The 20,199-nt window shown below is 41.3% G+C and overlaps 1 protein-coding gene across 1 annotated transcript in view; it reads left to right on the plus strand.

The window, feature by feature from the left end:
* Positions 1–20,199, plus strand: part of LOC149845622 (polyribonucleotide nucleotidyltransferase 2, mitochondrial-like) — a 235,798-nt gene that overhangs the window by 68,017 nt on the left and 147,582 nt on the right. The gene's annotated exons all lie outside the window — the stretch shown is intronic.

The following is a 20,199-nucleotide window of genomic DNA, read 5'->3' on the forward strand; positions in this document are numbered from 1 at the left end:
TGGGTCAGTTTCATAACAAACCAGTAGGTGCACGAATAGATAAGTAGAATGAACATAAAGCAGAACATTCATGAGATACACAATTATTATATTAAAATAATCAATACAATTGTAATCTATTATAACAAGTGTAATATGTGCAAAAAGGTATTGTTTGAAACATCTCAAGCAGTGTAAGTCTCAATCATCTACAACTATTCAAACAGATATTCTTTAAGTTCTGATATTAACTGGCTTGTGGGTACGCACAGACGCGAAACGTAGAAACAACCGAGACCGATCCGGGGGTTTATTATGTCAGGTGTTTTCATTAACCCGGATGACTGACTGAGTCCGCTCCTAAGGGGACAATCAGTGACCAAGAGAGTAAATCCCCAAAGGCATTCGTGGCCCATGGATGTATCCAACTTCTGCAGAAGTACCTGGGAGTTACCACCTAGGATAATTTATGATAATCCCAATTCCCCTAACTCCGATGATTGGGGAAGCCGAGTCTTTTGCCCGTGGGGTGGTTGTTAACAACCTGTCCATCGGAGTTTTTGTACCATCCATCCTCTGTCTTGATGAACCGTGAAGGTCGAATGAGTACGACGGGGGTTTCTTAACTGCCGCCCCATCCTACATGCTCTGGCCTATTAGACCCACTCGAGCATCTTGCCTGTGAATGCGAGTTATCACCATTTATGTGATCTCAGCATTGTGCTAAATGCACGCATCGAGGTTGCTATAACTTCATCATTCAACCATCGTAACACACATGGGACATACTTGTCCAAAAGTACGATCGTACCTACCTAGAGGTACGACTACGATGAGAGGGCAACATATAATGTTTTATGATTCTTTTGGTTCATACATGACATGTATTGCTCTTTGAGCAATTGGCCTGTGGAGGCCGGTATTATCTCATTGATATCAATAAAGTGTTGATGGTTCACTTCGAGGTACTCAATGACCTCCCGTACTATTTGTATCATACCTGTCTTAAGGTCTGATTACGATAGTAGGTACGTGGGTTTCTCGATAGATAACCCATCACAGTGTTTCATAAAATCAGTATTATACTTGGCATGCTCGAATACTAAGAAGCAAGAAGTCTCATACAAGATTCATCAGGCAATAACTAGTAAGGCATCTACAGTAACTTACAACAGTGAGCAAGGCGGAAATACAATAATAAGATCTTTCTAGCAACGAGTCTACTCGTAGAGCTCACAATAAGCATGTCATTTCAAAAGAATACGGATGCGGAAACACAACACATACAATCACTAGTTAAGTAATCCTATAGGTAAGCATGTATGCCAAATAAACCATTCGATCATGAAATCCTTATATCTTATTTCATTCATACACAGTCTTCGTGCGACTTTCCCCTACTTCGGGAGGTCGTGCAACTGCGTGCGTCTACGGGTGTAGATGACACGAGACTCAGGCCGCGGAACCAGAGCGAGGTTCGATGCGAAGTCTGCAAAAGTGTGAGTAATTAACGCTACACTATTTATCATGTAGATGAAATAGAAAGTCAGACAGGGCATCTCCCTCGGCCTGTCGATCAGAAAAGAGAGAGGCAGGAGGGGTGTGCCTTTGTTTGCCGAAATCAGAAAAGCGACAGGGGCGAGCCCCTGCCTGCCGATGACAGCGGGGCGACAGGGGATGAGCCCCTATTGAAAACAGTGAGGCGGCAGGGGGCCAGCCCCTGCCGACAGCAGCGAGGCGGCAGGGGGCCAGCCCCTGCCGACAGCAGCGAGACGACAGGGAGTCCAACCCTGCCTACAACAACGAGGTGGCAGGGGCTGAGCCCCTGCCGACAGAGAGAGAGAGAGATCGGGACGGGGGGTGACAGGGGGCAAGCCCCTGCGTGCCGAGAACCAAGGAGCAGCAGGGGGATATCCCCTGCCTTCCCAAAAACCAAGAGGCGGCAGGGGGCGATCCCCTGCTTGCCCAGCAAAACAAAGGACGACAGGGCATCGCCCCTGCCAGCCGAGATAGGAAGGCTGCAGGGGCATTACCCCTGCGTGCCAAAACCCTAGAGGCAGCGGGGGCGAGCCCCTGCCTGCCGAGGAAACAGGAAGCGGCAGGGGCACTGCCCCTGTCTACCCGAGATCGAGAGGCGGCAGGGGGACTAACCCCTGCCAAAGAGAGAGAGACCGGGGCGACAGGAGCCACCAACCTCATGCCGACACCTTCGCAGGCCATAGAGGAGAAGGGGGGGGGTGCGGCAGGGGAGCGAAGGGCTTCGAGAGGGAGGCGTGCCTCCCCTCGCCCTCCCTACAGTGCTCTTAAAGAGCTCGAAGGGCGAAAAATCGGGGAAGCCTCGATTGGCTTCCCTTATCGGGTCGCAGGCGTGGGAGGGGTTACGGCGCATAGGGGAAAGGGTTTTCTCAAAACCCTTTCTCCTGTGTCGGGTTATTAAAACCCTATGGATGAAGGGCCCGGGTCGGGTCCGGACCCGAACCGGACCAGGTGCGATAAAATTAATTTTTTTTTTTAAAAACTGTGGGTTTTACAATAAGCAGAACGTGTCAAGCCACTTAGCTGAACAATGCAAAATACAACTACAAAGCACGAGAAATTGTGTACTAACAGCGCGATGCCGGTGCTCAATGGTCAAGAATCCTTGCTTCTCTTAGCTCTGATACGAATCTGTAACATCCCAAAATTTCAAACTTGCGAACCTTTTGTTAGATTTTCAATCTCCAGGTCGTTCCACGCGTGAGAGCTGAGAAACAGAGAGACATAGAGAAAGGGAGAGAGAAGTTGGGGAAAAAACCGATACCCTATTATCTTAGGGTCGGCTGCTGTGAATACTCATTTATATTAACATTCTATTGCAAAAATTAGGGTACTAAAGTACCCTCATTACAATAAATTATATTGCACAATGCCATTAATGAGAAGTTAATGTCACGGGTCTGGATCTCCAGATCCATGACCCGTAACAAGGGAAAACACTTCTTTTCACCCTCCCTCAAGTTGTGCATGATCTTGAACCGTGAACAACTTGCCTTTTAACATCCAAAATCTGTCTTTTGTCAATCCTTTTGTAAATATATCCGCCACTTGATCTGTAGTTCGTACAAATTCAGGCTCAATCTCTTTCTCTTGTTCCTTTTGTCTCATAAAATGCTGGTCTATTTCAATATGTTTGGCACGACTGTGATGGATTGGATTAAAGGACATACTAATGACACTCTGGTTGTCACACAAAAGAAGTGATCGGGAGATCGATTCTCCTACTTTTGTCAGTAGGTGTCTAATCCAAGTAGCCTCAGCAGTGGTGGCTGCCATTGACCTGTATTCAGCCTCTGTACTGGATCTGACAACAACCTTTTCTTTCTTACTACTCCAAGAAACCAAATTCATCCCAACAAACACACAATAGACGGATACTGATCTGCTGGGTCTCCTGCCCAGTCCGCATCAGAATAAACAATGATCTCATGTGCATTTTGCCCATTTGTCTTTCGCTTATATATGAGGCCATCCCAACCGTTCCCTTCAGATATCAAAGTATCTGTTTAACTGCTTCCATATGCCCTTCACATGGTGCATGCATAAACTGAGAAACTTGATTCACCGAGTAGACTATATCAGGGCGAGTAATAGTGAGGTATTGTAACATACCCACTATGCTACGGTATTATGTGGGATTATCAAATGGATCTCTGTCTTGAGAGCTAAGCTTTTGATGAAGAACGCTAGGAGTGCTCAAGGGCTTGCAGTCTTTCATACCCGCTTTATTGAGAACATCAATGGTATACTTATGTTGAGTGAGAGTCATCTCTTCAGAAGTACTGTCGACTTCAACTCCAAGAAAGTATCGTAGTTTGCCAAGGTCCTTCATTTTGAACCTCTGATTCAAGAGATGTTTGACTTCTTTAATGTGCTCATTGGAATTACCAGTGATGATGATATCATCCACATATATCAACAACAGAGTAATTGTGTCTTGGTTCTTAAATATAAATAAGGAGTGGTCAAGAAGAGATTTCTTAAAACCATATTTTTGTATTTCAAGAAAAAAGCTGTCGAACCAAGATCGAGATGCCTGCTTCAATCCATATATCGCCCTTTTTAGTCTACTGACATATTTTGTAGGATTGCCTTCTGCATAACCAGTGGGTTGTTCCATGTATACTTCTTCTCTCAAATCTCCATGAAGAAAAGCATTCTTCACATCAAGTTGGCTAATAGTCCATTGATGTTCAATAGCTAAAAAAAGTATGACTCTGATTGTCCCCATCCTCACCACTGGACTAAAGGTTTCATCATAATCCTGTCCTTGCTCCTGTGTAAAACCTTTGGCTACAAGTCTCGCCATGTATCGCTCTATAGTCCCATCTGGTTTATACTTTATTTTGTACACCCATTTTGAACCAACAACGTTTCTGTCAGGTGGTCTTGATACGACATCCCACGTACCACATTCATGTAGAGCTTCCATCTCCTCATTCATTGCCTTAATCCATCTTCTGGAATTTGATGCTTGAGAGAATGTTGTGGGTTCATCTTCTTTATTCAATGCTGTTAGAAAGAGTTGAAAATCTAATGAGAAATTTTCATAACTGACCCACCTTTCAATTGGATGGCGAGAACGTGTGGATCTTATGGTATCAACGATGTTGGATGTAGAGGATGCGTCCATATCCGAATTAACTATGTTGGGCGGCTCTCTTTCTCGTCGAGTGTAGACGAGGCCTTTATACCTTTCTGGATTCAAAGTTGGGTCTGTATTTTCATGGGCAATCATTTCATCAGTAGACACAAGTTTCTTATCCTTTTGAGTGCAGTTTGAGCAAACATCACTAGCTCTTGAGAGAAGTTCATAATTCAACCAAGGATAATAAACCTCAACTTTAGGTTTTGATTCTGAAGAACTAGTACATCGACAATCAAAATTCAATTCATGGAAGATGACATTTCTTGATATTTTGATGCGCTTGCTCACCGGATCATAGCACCTGTATCCTTTATAGTCATCAACATAACCCACAAACCTGCACTTCAGGGCCTTGTCCTGAAACTTATGTCTCATTGAACTATCAACATGAACATAGCATAAACAATCAAACACATGCAAATCATAGTAGTTGGGATGTACACCAAAAAGAGACAGGTAAGGAGACTTGTTTTCCAAAATAGTCATGGGCAATCGATTTATCACATGAACTGCAGAATGAAAAGCCTCTGTCCATAAAGTGATCGGAAGATTACTGTCATGCATTATGCTCATCGCACTCTCAACAATATGGCGATGCTTCCTTTCAGCAATCCCATTCTGCTGAGGTGTGTGTGGGCAAGACACCTTTTTCCTTATCCCGTTACTTTGAAGAAAGTTAGTAAAGTCAATGGAAGAGAATTCACCTCCTCCGTCACATTGGAAACTTAGGATGTTTTCAGAAAATTGGTTTTTGACAAAGGAATGGAAGTTTCGAAACAACTTGAAAGTCTCAGATATGTGTTTCATGAAAAATATCCAAGAATAGCGAGAATAACTGTCAACAAATAAAGGATAATATCTAGTTCCAGATATGGAAGCAACTGGAGCAAGCCCCCAAACATCAGAACAAATAGTCTCAAAAGGTCTTGAAGCTCTTTTATTGATAGAATGAAATGGTAAAACATGACTCTTACATAAGAGAAAACTAGAACATTTGTTGTCATTGACATTTATTCCTAAACTTGACTTGAGAATGAGGTTATTTGAAACAAGCTTTTCAATGAAACTACTACTGCAGTGACCTAGACGACCATGCCAAAGGTTTGGCTTATTGATTTCAGAGACACTAAAAACACATGTAGGATTTTCAGAAGGCAACGGTGATTGGAGCTTCAAGTTTGGGTCTGCAGAGCGAATATGTGCTGAAGGATCTTCTTGAAAGACATACATATTGCCTTGCCGTTTTCCTCTAGCGAACGTCTCCTTCGTGCAAAGATCCTTGACAAGAACAAAAGATGGAGTAAATTCAACTGAGGCTTTGATATCATCAACAAGTTTAGAAACTGAAACGATGTTTTTCTTGATATTAGGAGCATAAAGAACTTTTGAAAGGTTGATGGAAGATTCAGGCAAGGGTATAATGCAGTTTCCAATATGAGAGACAGAGTGGTGTGATCCATCTCCAGTAACTATACTACTTCTACCAATGTAAGGAACAAGTTTTAGGAGCTTACCTGCATCACCAGTAACGTGGGTCGCTGCGCCAGAGTCCACATACCAAGTACCTTGCTCATTTTGTTTCAGATTCAATTCTGCTAAAGTTGACAACAATAACTCCTTTACTTCTCCGTTGGTCTTTGTACTGTCTGTGCCTCTTTTTGCTTCAGTTTGTGTTGATTTTCCTTTATTTAGGGGATTGAACCAACAGTTAGCTTTGATATGCCCCTTTTTATTACACAGAAAGCAGGCATGAATTGACCTCTGTCTTTGTGGATTGGTATATGTGTTGGGTGTAGGAAATAATCCACGACCTCCTTGACAACTTCTCCCTTGTGCTCCCTTTCCCTTGATATCATAGTTTCCTCGTCCTCGTGCATAAGTAACCCCTATAACAAGAACTTCTTGTGCCCCAGTATCCATAGATGATTCTTTAGAAAATCCCTTTAGATTCATCTCATATTGTAACAATTTTGCACGCAGATCTTTAAAGTTGGGCAGCTCTGGTAAACATAACAGGGAAGTGACAATCATATGATAGTCGTGTCCCAATCCACTGAGGGTTTGCTGTACCAAATCTTTATCAGTTACTGTACTTCCAACAACTGCTAGCTCATCTATGATAACCTTCATTTTGTTCAAGTATTCCATGATGGTCATGAAATCCTTTCTTAACATTTGAAATTCTCTTTTAAGAAACATAATCCTGGCCTGAGAAACCTGTGAGTATGTCTGAACAAGTCTGTTCCAAAGTTGCATGGCAGTACCTCTTGTGACAGTGTAGATGTAATATAAGCAACTAGCACTTGGTCTCTTTTCATCCAAGCCACAAATTCAGGATTTCTAACATATATTGTAGTAGATTCCCCTTTGCTGTCCCTTTCTTCTCCTGATATGAACTCAGGAGGAATTGGAATAGATCCATCTAGATGTCCAGAAAGATCCTGACTCCTAATGAAAGGTATGATTTGCCTCTTCCAAGTCAAGAAGTTACCATTATTTAATTTTTCAGACACGAGTTGGCTGAGGAAACTGGAAGAAAGAACCGACTGGCTAGGAAGTGAATCCATGTTTCACAGTATTAAGAGTGTGTTCAGCACAATCTGCCTACAGTTTCTGTAACCTTTTTTTTTGCGGAAACTAATTCAGATCAATGGCTATCAGATTGCTGATTTGAAACAGAAATTGAATATCTATTAGATTTCTGATTTGTATAGGAAATGGAATATTGGATATGAAAATCACAAAAAAAATTTTGAATATGAATTCCCACTAGGTATTGACGCAATGCTTTCAAGCTAAAGGAGATAAAATGGTAGAAATGAGAGTGTATCGGCTTGATCAGATCTGATCAAGGGTGCAACTCGATCAAAAAAGGGCCCCGATTGCGTGATTAGATCACGCTGTGATCAAGAATGATAAACAGGGTATACTGATGACAAAATTATGAATGAAAGAAAAAGGTATATTCAACAAAGGGTTTGGGGTCGAAAATCTGGGCTGAGTCACTCAGTCCTCTCAGAGTTGACTCAGATTAGGTAGGAAGATAGTTTGATCACATCTGATTAACGTCAGATCTGAAAAAAAAAGGAAAAAGAAGGAAGGCAGATCTGATTTTCGTCAGATCTGAATAATGTCAGATTTGATTGAGAAGAAAAGAATGGACTGGGTCAGACGCAAACAGAAAAAAAAAATTCAGACGAGATGGGGAGACAGAAAAGAATTTTTTGACTTAGAAGAGAAAATCGAGAAGAGATAGATCTTTCAGACGTACCTTTGAGATCGATTCCAATTTCAGCTAAAGCGTGGCTCTGATACCATGTTAGATTTTCAATCTCCAGGTCGTTCCACGCGCGAGAGCTGAGAAACAGAGAGAGATAAAGAAAGGGAGAGAGAAGTTGTGGAAAAAACCGATACCCTATTATCTTAGGGTCGGCTGTTGTGAATACTCATTTATATTAACATGCTATTACAAAAATTAGGGTACTAAAGTACCCTCATTACAATAAATTATATTACACAATGCCATTAATGAGAAGTTAATGTCACGGGTCTGGATCTCCAGATCCATGACCCGTAACAAGGGAAAACACTTCTTTTCACCTTTCAGAAAACATGCAAGAGACTAGAAGAAAATCTCTTTCCTTTCAGAGTTTGTTTATGTAATCGGCAGAAAATTCTTTTTTGAATTTAGAAAGGTAAGCTGACAACTTTGGGCACGTTAGCTAAAAGCAAAAAAAACTCACTACACATGATACTTGCAAAACACTTAGAAAAACCACTTTCATTTAAAGTTCTCAAATACTACAAAGTTCGGATATCCAAAGGAAAATCCGTGACAAAACCCCAAAACATCCAGGACGCGAGCTAAGAGCAGAAAAAAGAAATCTTGAAGCCATCTTGCCATTGCGCCATCGCTCGTGGTGTATCTAATCATCACCTGTACCCATAAAATGAGTTAATTTCGCGAAAAACTAGTAGGTGCACAATAGAAACTACAGGAAACTGAATTAAGTGCATTTAATTCAGCATGTTAAGTAGTTTAAAACGGATCAACAATTAAACAGGTAAGCAGTTCAAAGCAGGTAAGCAGTTCAAAGCAAGTAAGCAGTGCAACTGTCAAACGCAACATGACGATTCATTTGATCGTAAACTGTGAACTACCACGCAACTAGCAAGTCTTATGACCCATCAACCAGTGTGAACAGACTTATGTTTCGATATTACTGGCTTGCGGGTACGCGCAGACAAATCGTAGAAACAACTGAGACTAGTTCGGGCGTCTGTTATTCTATGTATTTTAAATAACCCAAATAGCTAGTTGAGTCCGCTCCTAAGGGGACGACTTTAGCCGAGAGAGGATTCCTGAAAGGCAGGTACTTGGCAACAGATGCATCCAACTTCTGTAGAAGTTCATGGGATCAACCACTTAGGATAATGTCTGGTAGTCTCTTCCCCTAACTCCAATGACTGGGGAGGTCGGATCTTTGCCCGTGGGGTAGTTATTAACAACCTGTCCATTGGAGTGTGTACCGCTCTGTCCTCTCCCTTGACAGACTACAAGAAGCGACTGAGTGCGTCAGGGGTAAATTAACTGACGACTCATTCTATATGCTCTGGTCTTTTGACCAAATAAGCATCTTACCTGTGAAGGCGATGCCATTTTTATATGTTTACAGCATTGTGCATTTAGCACTGTTCGAGGTCGCACGACCGTGTCATCCGATCATCGCAGTACTAGCGTGTAGTGCACGACTATAAGTATTGTAGGATGAAAGGGGTATAATTCCTCAATAGGAGCCTCAACAAAAGTGTTTTACAAAGATATAATGTTTCTCAAACTTTACTTTTGACATTATTTATCTTTTGAAACAGCCAATAGCTTGTGACAATATTTGGCATGCAATTTTCTAGAATCTAATCTGCTATCGTAGTATCTACATGCCTCGCATGACTCGATACCAGCCTCGATGAAAAAGATACGGGTTTCTCAACATAACCCCCCTGCTAAGAAGTTCGCTCACGCCCCAATTCGGGGTTATCCGAGATATGTCGAATAGACGAACAGTACCAACCAATCACATCCTTCCAAATACTTCGATTTGGGCAGTCTTTGATGCTTTTGCGCAACTCTCTAAATTCTTAAGTCTACTTTGCAGGACTGCTCACTTGAAAGGCCATGATCCCTCTCCTTAGATGATGATGTTTCGTTAAACTCCTGATTCAACTCTTGTCGCAAGAGGGAGAGTGGTAAATGCCTCTTGCATGCTTGACGAGGATGCCTTTTATAGAACTTGCAATGATCGAAAACTTGAGCGTCATCTGCAATGGCACGACAATAACGAAACATTTAGAAAAGCAGGAGCCTGGGCGCAAAGCGCGACGACAAAGTAAAGACATGACATAAAGTAAAAGACAAGGATCGCGAAACCGCGTCATTGAGTTAAATGCGTAATCGTATAAATATATATATATATATATATATATATATATATATATATATATATATATATATATATATATATGCATATATATTTTTTAATTATCCTTGTTAGTTAATTAAACTCAATTCAATTGTCGAAGTCCGTGCAATCTTCCCCTACCTTGGGGAGTTGCGTGCTTGTTGGCGTCTGCAGGTGTAAGCGATTAACGGGTCGGGTCTCGTGGCGTGAGCGGGATCCATCGTACGAGCTGCAAAAGTAAGACGTCAACATGCTTTCTCAATCAGAAAGATTGAGACGGCAGGGGCGTTGCTGCTGTCCTGACATGAAAGAAGCAGAGGCAGGGGCTTCGTGCCCATGCAAACTTGATGAATGCGAAAGAAGTCGGGGCAGGGGCCGCGAGCCCCTGCTGACCTGCTGTCAGTAAACAATGGGGAGGCAGGGGGTTGCACCCCTGCCTGTCGACGATTCAGGCAGAGGCAGGGGTTGCACTCCTGCCTTCCGAAAAATCGGATAGAGGCAGGAGCTGCACCCCTGCCTTTCGAAAATGAGAGTAGGCAGGGGTTGTGCCCCTGTCTGACAGGGTGGAAGAGAGGCAGGGGTAAAGCCCCTGCTTAACAAAAACAAGGGAGGCAGGGGGCTTCTATTAGAATATGGATTGGATATGGATCTTATAAAGGATCCATATCCATTTATGAGTTTTGTTTTGTATTCTAATGTAACATGTGTTACTAATACATGGCACTTTTGTCGTTGTAAAATTATTGTAACCCTATTAAGACTAATGAAGTATTACTGCAGCCATCAAGTTAATAGTGACTGCCGATTTATTCTTTCTCATACTTTCAGCAGAACAAGTCAGTTCATAAGCAAATTTATCATGGTATCAGAGCAGCGGATTCTCTGTGTGTGAAAGGCCTTGCTCAGTCGACGTGAAGATCGACTTCTCCTTGTCGTCAACAAGCAACAGAACTTCTGGGCGTGACAAGCTTGCTCAGTCGACGTAAAGGTCGACTTCTCCTTGCTGTCAACAGGTCTCGTTCCTCTTCCTACTTCTTTATCCTATTACCTTCCTGTCGTCATCATCTCTTGTTGCCTTGTTCTTCTTCTTCTAATATCGTCTACTTTGGATTTCTGTCACAGATCTGAAATATTTTCAGATCTGCTATCTGTTTCCACCGTTTCTGAAATAAAATTACATTTTAGCATCTTGGTCGACTTCTCCTTGCTGGCAACCCTGCGTTTGTTACTTGGATAAAGTGCGATCAGGCCCTCGTCGCGTACATCACTTCCACATTGTCACAAGAAGTCTTGATTTCCATTCCTGATGATTGCACATCTAAAATTTTGTGGGAGGCTTTAGCTCAGACTTACTCCCAGATATCGGAGGCTAAAGTGTTGTTTCTTAAACGCGAGTTTCAGATGTTAAAAAAGGGTGCAATGAGCATTATTGATTTCTTAAATCAAGTCAAAAGCATCACATATCAATTAGCCATGGTTGGGTATCCAATGTCAGATAAAGAAAACGTGCAACAGACACTGAATGCACTGGGTTCAGAATATCATGTTCTTGTTATATCCTTATTATGCTTGCCTACGTTGCTCAGTTTTGAGGAATTACGCACCAAACTCTTTCAGTATGAGATGACACTGAAAAGCATGTCTAAAGCCTCAACAGGACACTCATCTACGCATGAGGTTCTTGCCATATGGGTGATAGCTGATCGTGCACGAGGAGGACGTGGCAGAGGCAAGGGAAATCCTATCCAAGGTGGACGTGGGTTACTACCTACACCAAATTCCACTGTCAGTTTTTCCCAGAATGTTTCCACATGCTATCAGTGTAACAAACGAGGTCACATCAAAGCCAATTGCTGGTTCAACCCACAAAATCAGAATAGAATGCAAAACACTAGAAATGTTGGTACATCAGGAACTGCAGGTACATTTCGGGTCAGTGATGATGCTAAGGATCTTCTACTATCTGCAATGGCCAACTTGAATCTGAAGCAAAATGATGATGGAATATGGTATGTTGACTATAGGGCAGCAACCCATGTCACTGGCAATGCAAGTAAGTTCTCTACTTTGACTCCCTATTTTGGAAAATCTAATATTGTAATTGGAGATGGGACTCACCACCCTATTTCAAACATAGGCAACGTCCTCATTCCTTTGTCTGAGTCATCTATTCCTTTATCTAATATTGTTCATGCACCAAATATAAAGAAAAATATTGTCTCTGTTTCTAAGCTTGTTGATTCTACCAATTCATGTGTGGAATTTACTCCTACTTCTGTCTTTGTCAAGGATATTCAAACGAAGGAGATGTTTGCTAAAGGAGAGCGACGTGGAGACATGTATGTCTTTAATGAAGATCCAGCTTCTAATGTCCTGAAGCCAAAGTCTGATCTCGTCTGTAAAAGCGTTCTAAGTATATCCAAATGTAATAAGTCAGATCTCTGGCATTCTCGTCTTGGTCATTGTAGTCAAGTCTTTATTGAAAAGTTAGTGTCTAATGGTTTTCTTTCAGAGTTTGTTTCACCTTCATTGAAGGATAAAATGTCTCAGTTGTCAGGTCTACAAAAGTCATGTACTCCCTTTTCATCAAATAAATAAAAGAGCCTCCATGCCCTTTGAGATAATATGTTCAGATGTTTGGGGCGCAACCCCCACTCCTTCCTCTTCTGGAAGTAAATATTATGTATTTTTTATTGACAGTTTATCTCGTTTTACCTGGATATTCTTTATGAAACACAAATAAGAGTTTTTTCTCATTTTTCGTCACTTTCATGCCTATGTTAAAAATCAATTCTCTCAAAATATTCAAATTCTCCAATGTGATGGAGGTGGTGAGTATTCCTCCAAAGAGTTTTTAGATTTTCTCCAAGATAATGGGATGCATCATAGAGTTTCTTGCCCATACACTCCACAACAAAATGGAATTGCTGAACGTAAACACAGACATATTGTGGAAAATGCAATGAGTATGATACATGGGTGTAACTTACCCATTAGTCTTTGGACTGAAGCTTTTCACACTGCCACTCTTGTGATAAATCGTCTTTCTATGCCTATTCTTGAAAAACAATCTCCCTATTATCTTCTCTTTGGTGCACATCCCGATTATAATGAGTTATGAGTTTTTGGATGCACATGTTATGTACATATTGACAAATCTATGAGGACTAAATTCCAGGACAAAGCCTCTATATGCCAATTTGTAGGTTATGCAGATGAATACAAGGGTTACAGGTGCTATGATCCCGCCAATAAGAAGATTAAAATTTCTAGAAATGTTGTTTTTGATGAAAATAGTTTTCTGGGAAAAGAAGCAAACGTCAATCGTGAGCATATTGGTGCAGTTGCTAATTGGTATGATCCATGGCTTAGTGCTGAACTTATTTCACATACTTTCGTACATACTACTTTGACCCCTGAAAGCATACATGGTGAGACGGTTTCGGATGATGCGTCACAAACAGAATGTCTGAGATACAAAGGTAATGTTTATACCAGGAGACCCAAAGAGCAAACAAATGTACCTGTTGAAGAACACAACATTGTCTAATAACAGAGAAGCACCAAGAAGATCAGGCAGGATAAGGCATCCTATTGAAAACTGGGTTAGTTATGACAACTTTTCTATGGACTTTCAGATTTTCGTATCCAAGATTGAAAAACACGATGAACCACTTGGTTTTTATCAAGCTATCCAATCCAACAAATGGATTGAAGCGATGAATGAGGAGATTGAGGCACTTCATGAGTGTCAAACATGGGAGATAGTTGGCCGTCCTCCAGATAAAAATGTTGTTGGTTGCAAATAGGTATATAAAATTAAATATAAACCGGATGGTAGCATTGAACGGTACAAGGCACGTCTTGTAGTCAAGGGTTTCACTCAAGAATATGGTCAGGACTATGATGAGACATTCAGCCTAGTGGTAAAAATGAGAACTATTCGCATTATACTTGGCTTGGCAATTGAACATAACTGGATCCTTAGTCAGCTTGATGTTAAGAATGCATTCCTTCATAGGGACTTAAAGGAAGAGGTCTACATGGAGCAACCTCAAGGTTATGCAGAGGGAGACACAAAGGAATATGTATGCAAATTAACCAGAGCTTTGTATGGTTTGAAGGAAGCTTCTAGGTCATGGTTTGAAAGCTTCTCCTTAGAAATTCAGAAACATGGTTTCTTTCGTTCCCAACTTGACCATTCTCTGTTTATATACAGGAATAGTACCACTATGGTTTTCTTACTCATATATGTTGATGATATTGTGATCACCGGTAATGCTCCAGACCACATTCAACGAATTAAAGTTTTGTTGAGTATGCGGTTCAAAATGAAAGACCTTGGGGATCTGAGATATTTTCTTGGTGTAGAGGTGGACAGACAAGATGAAAAAATGTCATTAACTCAACACAATACACTCTTGATCTTCTGGCTAAAGCAAGAATGACATATTGTAAACCTCCGCCCACACCCAGTGTTGTCAACCAAAAGCTCAGTATTTGTGATGGTGAGTTATATCCTGATGCAGGCAAATATCGCAGTTTAGTGGGTATGCTACAATACCTTACTTTTACTCGACCAGATTTTGTATATTCTGTTAATCAAGTATCTCAATTCATGCATGAACCAAAGACTGGTCACATGAATGCTGTCAAACGCATCCTTCGCTATTTAAAAGGAACAGTGGGTGATGGATTCATATATACTCAATCTTCATGGAAGACACCAAAACATGACATACTGGCCTATACAAATGCAGACTGGGCAGGGGATCCAGATGAGAGGAGGTCTGTTTCAGGATACTGTGTTTTCATTGGGAGAAATCTTGTCTCATGGAGTAGCGGAAAATAGAAGGCTGTGGCAAGATCTAGCACAGAGGCAGAGTATAGATCTATGGCAACTGCCACAGCAGAAGTGACCTGGATTAGGCATCTACTTACAGAGATGGGAGAGAATATCTCAAATTCGACACTTATGTGTGATAATAGAAGTGCTATACAAATTGCATTCAATCCTATTCATCACAGTCGGCCTAAGCATATTGAGATTGATCAACATTTCATCAGACAAAAGATAGCAGACAAAGAGATTGAACCAGTTTATGTGCCTTCAAAAGACCAAGTTGCCGATATGTTTAAAAAAGGCCTTACAAGTCACTGTTTATGGTATCTGAAGAACAAGTTGCACATGGTTCACTCCCATGTACAACTTGAGGGAGGGTATTAGAATATGGATTGGATATGGATCTGATAAAGGATCCATATCCATTCACGAGTTTTGTTTTGTATTCTAATGTAACATGTGTTACTAATACAGGGCACTTTTGTCCTTGTAAAAATTATTGTAACCCTATTAAGACTAATGAAGCATTACTGCAGCCATCAAGTTAATAGTGGCTGTCGATTTCTGAAAGCTCTCTCCTTTCCCTTCATTCTTTCTCATACTTTCAGCAGAACACGTCAGTTCATAAGCAAATTTATCAGCTTCACCCCTGCCTGCCGAAGGAGCAAGGAGGCAGGGGAGAGGCCCCTGCCCGTCGATCAAAAAGGGGGAGGCAGGGGGCTTCACCCCTGCCTGCCGAAATTAGCAGAGGCAGGGCCAACACCCCTGCCTACTAGAAGGAGAAGATGCAGGGAGGGGGCTCGGCCCCTCCCCCGCCAAGCTGAGGGTGCAGGGAGGGGCTCGACCCCTCCCCTGCAAAACGAGTGCACAGGAGGGGCTTGGCCCCATCCCTGCCAAAGGGCACCCAGGGAAGGGGCTCAACCCCTCTCTTGCATACAGGGGGTACAGGGAGGGGGTTCCACCCCTTCCCTGTCGCTGGAAGGTGCAGGGAGGGTCGCAACCCCTCCCCTGAGCAACGAGGGTGCAGGGAGGGGGCTCGACCCCTCCCCTGCCGGAAAAAGGTAGTAGGGAGGGGCTCAAACCCCTCCCTTGCCGTAAAAGGGTGCAGGGAGGAGGCTGGGCCCCTCCCCTGCTAAAGATGGTGCAGGGAGGGGGTTCGACCCCTCCCTTGGCCGCAGGGAGCACAGGGAGGGCTCGACCCCTCCTCTGTCAAAAGGAGACGCAGGGAGAGGGCTCAACCCCTCCCCCGCCAAATACGGCACGCAGGGAGGGGCTCGATCCCTCCCCTGCAAACAGAGGCATTGGGAGGGGTTGGGCCCCTCCCTCGCAAAACACATCGTAGGGAGGGGGCTCTGCCCCTCCCCTGCGATTTAAGGCTGCAAGGAGGGGGCTTTGCCCCTCCCTTGCGATTGAGGGAGGCAAGGAGGTGGCTCGGCCCCTCCCTACGCAAACAAAGAAGTGAGGGAGAGAGAGAGAGATAGAAGGAAAATGAGAATAAGACGAGAAAAAGGGTGCGTACCTGGAGGTCGCCGGTGGCGATGGGTTGTCGGGGGGTCTCCGGCGAGCAGAAACGAGAGAGACAGAGTCGGGGACGAGTGGGTGAGAGAGCGAGAGGGGGTCGGTGAGAGAGAGAGAACTGGAGATCAGAGGGGAAAGGGGGTTTCTATTTGAAACCCCTCCCCTGCCTTGCTGTCTTTAGAAGGCACGAGGGAGGCAATGGCCTTAGGTTGGGTCCGGGTCGGGTCGGGGTCCGGATCTGACCCGAATCCAAGTTATTTTTTTCGGCTTTTACAAAAATGGTTTGACTTCTATAACTATTTGTGAAAATACAAGAATATCCCTATACATAATGATATGTACAAGAGAAAGGGTAGCACACGGAAAGGTAACACATATTACACTTCTCAACAACTGATAAGTTGGGTGGATTTGTAAATTGTTTAAAATTTTGTTTGACCCTTTTGTTGCAGCTAGGGATGTGAAAGGTATAGGTTTGGGTTGGATACCCTACTGAACCGATTTCTTTCATCAGGTTTAGTAAAATATTATACATCCGAATATGAAATGGTTGGGTTTTGGTATTGTAGGATGGAATTTGATATCAGATTAGGTTTTGTAATAGGATCTGATGGGACACTTTAAAAAGCAATGTTCAGTATTCCAATATTTAAAAGTTTTGAAAAAAAAATCACCTTGGCAAATGTGTAGTGTAATAAATATACTAGAGTTTGCAGCAGAGTTACCAGAAGCGCGCTTAACGCTGCACTTCCGAAACGCGCTGGGAAGCGCAATAAAAATTGGGAAGTGCGCTTCCCATTTAGGGGGAGCTCGCTTCCCCTCTTTTCTTCATTTTTTTTTTGTATTTTATTTTGTATTTTTATTTTTTTTCGCTTTTTTCACTTCCCCCTCGCTTCATAGGTTGCTTCCGGTTCGCTTCCTAGGTCACTTCCGAGACGATTCCTGGTTCGCTTCTAAGTCATCCCACGTTTCCTGCTTCCTAAAATTTTGAAAGTGCCTCGCTTCCCGCTTCTGCATCCCAAATCCCTTCCTGTTCCCGCTTCCTCGACTGGAAACTTTGGTTTGCAGCCAGGTATTTAGGTTTATGGGTTTTGCAAAACCTATAATAAATGCAATTCAAAATGCAGTAAACACCATGCGTCCCCAGTGATAAATGTTCGTGCAGGCTTCAAGTAATAAAAGGACCTATATCGATTTCAACTGAATCCAGTTACTCTACCAGATGTCAACCAGGTCCTGGTTTTATACTTATACTCAGATGCAGATTCAGTTTGAACGCTTTTGCATTCAATCCAAACTTTGAATCTGAATCCAATTAATGAAAATCCAAAAAGTCGGATTTGCTAAAATCTATGTCTGAACCGAATTCTGTCTGTTTAAATCCCTAGTTGCGGCTGATTTGGATATTGCAAAAAATCATCTAGGTGATTGACTGGGTTTTTCAGGCACATCTCTCTCTCTTTTCAGAGTCCAGGCATAATCCATTTGAAGACAGTCGATATGGTGATTATCGGGTCAGGAAACTGGCCAAAGATGTTAGGAATACTTGGTCAGAAAACATGCCTGGCTGCTGTACTAAACTATTTTTTGGCGATGATATGAACCTAAAATATTAGGGAGTGCAAAGGTAAAACAAGTTGATCATAAAATATTAGGGAGAATGCCATCCAGATACTCGGGGGTTATTTTATAGCTGGATATTGACTTGGAAAATATATAACAAGTTGGCTACACTCCCTTGTACTGTCTGGCTGAAACTCATATGCGAGCTTTATTTGATCATATATCTATATGTATAGCTACAGTTGATTGATGTGCAATCTAGTTGCAATATATATATATATATATATATATATATATATATATATATATATATATATATATATATATAATCAGATCAAACCATAAACCATATACTAACAACTATTTTGAAAATAATGGAGGGTTTTTTTAATCAACTTAAGAACACAGCTGTTTGAGGTTTTGGAACTGGAGGTTGAGGAGGTTTTAGTTGAGGACCAATTAGTTTTGTTACAAATAGTGGAGGTTCAGGATTATAGCTGCCATGTAGTATGTAATTAAGCCTTTGGTTGCATACAAAGGAACTTGTTTCAACATGATTTTCTATTTATTTTGTCTGCTTGCTTTAGTGAATTGGAACATCATTCTTAAGCTTCACGGTAAAGTTAATGCCATATGGAGCATTCAAGAAGAAAGCTTTGATATATCTATCACAATCTATCAAGTGCAACAAATCTCATGGTTGATAGACTTTGTGAACTAAATTGGCTAAAAAACTTTGATTTGTATTTGGTTGGTTGACATATGGTGACTTGGAGGAGTTCGCTCTATTTTTTTCTCAGAATATGGTAATGTACAAAATATGGACAAAAAATAAAATTGCTAAAGAAGATATTGTCTACAAATTTATGAAATTTGTAAGAAAATGCATAAAAATTGGAAAATTAACTATAGTTATGAAGCACTACAAAAGCAATAGAATAATAAGGAGAACTAAAAGCTTTGAATACATTTTGTTAGTCAAATCTAATATGTTCCAAAAACTGAAAAGAGAAATTATGAATTAGTAAATGCTAAATATTTGTGTTAAGCATATTAGTCCAATTAGAAAACAAACTATGAACTGTACAAACATTGGGAATTGGCGACATATGTAACTACAGAGTACAGGTATGGTGCCAGAACTGCAGACAAAGCTCTGCACTCTTAAAAAAGCATAAACTATTTCCAATCACATACAAAATAGCTACATTTTTTCCTAAGCTCATAATTTGCTGTTCTGTGAGTCTAGTCTTTTGGACTAATGGACCAAAATAAAATTTCACCATGTTGATATATGAGGTATTTGAGTTGGTTTTGGTGAATCAAGAGTTGATTATCTTTCCGACCATGGGGTGCTTATCATGTTTTGACCCATAATTTTGGTAAGGTTCTAGTTTTGGAAAAAGATTCACACAGAAGGTTAAAGCCATGACAATTGTTAAAATATATATAATCTGTTTTGTATTAGTTTGCTTGATAGGGGCATTTTTGTCTTTTCACATGTAATTATAGTTGTTTATTAGAAACAACTATATTTTTGTTTTTCTTATTTTTCTGTTTTTATTTTTATTTCCTTGCCATCGGGGGCCCCACTCCATAGAGTTGTTGAGGCCCCAACTGTGATAAATATGACCGTTGGGAGCTCCCCAACCACTCTATGAAGGGAGCTCCAAATGGTCTCCCCTTTATGTTGTTGTATATAAATAGAGGAGGGTTCCCCCTATTTCTTCCAGTGCTTTTCAAGCATATTATTAATAAAATTCCTATTCTTTTACTTGGTGGTGTTGCCCTTTGTAGGCATTTTGTATTGTCCCATTGTGGACTTTTGTGCCTTTGTAATTGTTCACTCTTGGACTTGTTTTGTGCTTTTGCACCTTATTCTTGTAATTCTGCATATTTCATTATAACATATGGTACTGGACGACTACATTTTTAATAAATGCATGCAATTATTTTGATATTTGTGAAGATTGAAATAAATTACATTTTAATGTTATAGTGAATATCCTTTTTGGCTGATGTAACTTTGTAATGTCATGTTTATGAGGAGCAGTCTACAACTTCAGTGTTGATGTGCCACACCAAATGGTCTAATTCAAATAGAAGTTCCATTACTCTGAGAGGTTTCAACGAGAAATATTGCCAATTCTTTG

The sequence above is a fragment of the Nuphar pumila genome, chromosome 2, assembly GCF_984573655.1.
Source record: "Nuphar pumila chromosome 2, dmNupPumi1.hap1.1, whole genome shotgun sequence".
Taxonomy (NCBI): domain Eukaryota; kingdom Viridiplantae; phylum Streptophyta; class Magnoliopsida; order Nymphaeales; family Nymphaeaceae; genus Nuphar; species Nuphar pumila.